Below are 3,412 nucleotides of genomic sequence, written 5' to 3'. Positions count from 1 at the left end.
TACTGTAGTATCCAAACAATTGTTAAACAAATTAAATATATTTTAGATTCTTCAAAGTAGCCACCCGTTGCCTTGATGACAGTTTTGCACACTCTTGGCATTCTCTGAACCAGCTTCACCTGGAATGCTTTTCCAAAAGGCTTGAAGGAGTACCCATATATGCTGAGCACTTGTTGGCTGCTTTTCCTTGACTCTGCAGTCCAACTCATCCCAAACCATCTCAATTGGGTTGGGATCAGGTCATTGCGGAGGCCAGGTCATCTGATGCWGCACTCCTTCTRGGTCAAATAGCCATTATAGAGCCTGGAGGTGTGTTGGGTCATTGTCCTGTTAAAAAAACAAACGATAGTCCCACTAAGCGCAAACCAGATGGGATGGCGTATCACTGCAGAATGCTGTGGTAGCCATGCTGGTTAAGTGTGCCTTGAATTCTAAATAAATCACTGACAGTGTCACCAGCAAAGAACCCCCYCACCATCACACCTCCTCCTCCGTTCATCCATTCACCTACTCTGCGTCTCACAAAGACACAACATTTTGCAAGAGAGATCAGCAAATAAGCAAAACAAGTTAAGTTGAATATAGCAAGTTCTTCATTTTGTGCATTAATGTCCTGTTTCCAGTTAGTCTAATTAACTGATTAAATACTACATGTAAAAAAAATAGTTATCTAAAATGTGTTTTTCTAGTTAATATTAGCTTACTACACAACATACACTTAGTATTACCTTCTTAGCTACGAGATACATATCTCTCTGGCATRCCACGTAATTTATGAAGCAGCATAAGACATTTTTGGACACACGTTGTTGTGATGTGCTTGAACAGGAAAGTGGCGTGGCGGTCCTTTGTGGGCAAATTTTGTCATCAAAGAGAAAGATGCTGGATTTACAATTCCGAATTGAATGACCGTTCAAAACGTATTTTCCCAGTTTMAGCTGTTTATTCCCGACTTCCCAGTTGCAATGCTTGCAGTTAGCCACTGTCACCGATTCCTTACAAAACACTCATTGTTGAATTTGCGATCTACCAAAATTGTTGTGTAATGTTTATGTCCAGTGGCCGATGAGCACCAATATGTTTTATCTACATTTTCTCTTCATTATTTCTCTTCATATGACAAGGAATAAAAAGGATTTGCCAGTAGACTTGATTCATGATGATGACTACTAAGCTAAGATTGTGAAAGTAAGATGTTGACATGATCAGTCCAATCAAAGCTACTGTAKATATAACGCGATTTGACGTAATTTCTGTGGCCAATGACCTTGAGCCTTCTTGGAAGGGCACTTGTAATATAACTCTATGGCAGGACCCAAAGGGCTATCTACCCTTTCTAAGGACTTAAGCTTGGCGATTACGTAAGGTCCCCATGAGTGACAGAACACTGAGCCAATCACGGCGCAATGCTCCTATTGTCTGCTAGCACGCCCRACCACCACAGAAAGCACTGAGCTGGGCCTGAAACACCTGCATTTTGGAGCTGCCTTARTKAAGAAAACWAAAAAGAGACCATGTTTGTATGCYGCTTTATGAATTAAATTGTATATTTATTTTGTTACAWTGTTCGCAAAGTAATATGTGACACGTATTTATGCCAAAATAACATGCAAAACAGGCAKATTTTCTTTTTGCTCTGCCACACCTGCCGTGAATGACGAGTCGCCACTGTGCCTCCTCCCACCTCCTCTCCATTTTCATTMGGTGCCTGATGCGACCAGTCATAATCCTTTCTGCTCTGAGAACATGTTTGAGTAAGGGAAACTCCCATGAGTGTTATGCTCATACAATGTAAGGCACAGTATGTGTTTTGGACCTCATCCAKTCTGCAAAGGTGTTTCTTTTCATATTTTTAGAGGACAGCAATGGACCCTCAATTATGATAGTGTCCTGAAATGCATTGACATCTATATTTAATCAACAGCCAAATGTATCATGTAGCGTCAGTGTCGTAGGCCTACAGAATATGAACTTTAAACCTGTCATAGAGTACAGAGAACATACATGCAAATGAGATCATTTTCACTTTTAATTGGACTGGCAAAATTCTCATTTGGAAGTATGCTTGGGTCATTGTCCATTTGCCACCTGGTGGCAATGAATGGAACAACGGGAAAAACACATTCCAAAATAAATTCAATTTGCCATATGATAGAGCCATATAGAGTAAAAATTTACGTGAGTAAATTACATCAGTTATCATTCAGCTGATGTAATCCTGTCAAAGTGACATATTACAGCATGCGACCATGAAATATATATACATACATACATATAACAGTTGAAGTTGTAAATTTGCATACACTTAGGTTAAAGTAATTAAAACTCGTTTTTCAACCATACATCATGAGACCACACAGCCGTCATACCGCTCAGGAAGGAGACGCGTTCTGTCTCCTAGAGATGAACGTACTTTGGTGCGAAAAGTGCAAATCAATCCCAGAACAGCACAGGACCTTGTGAAGATGCTGGAGGAAACGGTACAAAAGTATCTATATCCACAGTAAAACGAATCCTATATTGACATAACCTGAAAGCCGCTCAGCAAGGAAAAAGCCACTGCTCCAAAACTGCATAAAAAAGCCAGACTATGGTTTGTAACTGCACATGGGGACAAAGATTGTACTTTTTGGAGAAATGTCCTCTGGTCTGATGAAACAAAAATAGAACTGTTTGGCCATAACAACATCTTTATGTTTGGAGGAAAAAGGGGCTGCAGAAGAACACCATCCAACCGTGAAGCACGGGGGTGGCAGCATCATGTTGTGGGGGTACTTGGCTGCAGAGGACTGGTGCACTTCACAAAATAGATGCATCATGAGGGAGGAAATTATGTGGATATATTGAAGCAAAATCTCCAGACATCAGTCAGGAAGATAAACTTGGTCGCAAATGGGTTCCAAATGGACAATGACCCCAAGCATACTTCCAAAGTTGTGGCAAAATGGCTTAAGGACAACAAAGTCAAGGTATTGAGTGGCCATCACAAAGCCTGACCTCAATCCCATAGAAAATTGGGGGCAGAACTGAAAAAGTGTGTGCGAGCAAGGAGGCCTACAAACTTGACTCAGTTACACCAGCTCTGTCAGGAGAATGGGCCAAAATTCACCCAACTTAATGTGGGAAGCTTGTGGAAGGCTACCCGAAACGTTTGACCCAAGTTAAACAATTTAAAGGCAATGCTACCAAAACTAATTTAGTGATGTACATTTCTGACCCACTGGAATGTGATGAAAGAAATAAAGGTGAAATAAATCATTCTCTCTACTATTTTCTGACATTTCACATTCTTAATAAAGTGGTGATCCTAACTGACCTAAAACAGGGAATTTTACTAGGATTAAATGTCAGGAATTGTGAAACTGAGTTTAAATGTATTTGGCTAAGGTGTCTGTAAACTTCCAACTTCAAC

General features: G+C 40.4%; 1 protein-coding gene across 1 annotated transcript in view; it reads right to left on the bottom strand.

Annotated features, from left to right (window-relative positions):
* Window positions 1-3,153: 3,153 nt before the first annotated feature.
* The window catches only part of LOC112068027 (keratin, type I cytoskeletal 19-like), a 7,827-nt gene continuing 7,568 nt past the window's right edge, over window positions 3,154-3,412 (bottom strand). Inside the window, 1 exon segment of the mRNA XM_070437998.1 lies at window positions 3,154-3,412. This exon segment is cut by the window's right edge and continues 235 nt beyond it. The gene's annotated coding sequence lies outside the window, so the exon portion shown is untranslated.

The sequence above is a fragment of the Salvelinus sp. IW2-2015 genome, unplaced genomic scaffold (assembly GCF_002910315.2).
Source record: "Salvelinus sp. IW2-2015 unplaced genomic scaffold, ASM291031v2 Un_scaffold19, whole genome shotgun sequence".
In the NCBI taxonomy this organism is placed as follows: domain Eukaryota; kingdom Metazoa; phylum Chordata; class Actinopteri; order Salmoniformes; family Salmonidae; genus Salvelinus; species Salvelinus sp. IW2-2015.
Note: the sequence above shows the minus strand (reverse complement) of the source record. Positions and strands in the feature narration are given on the sequence as shown.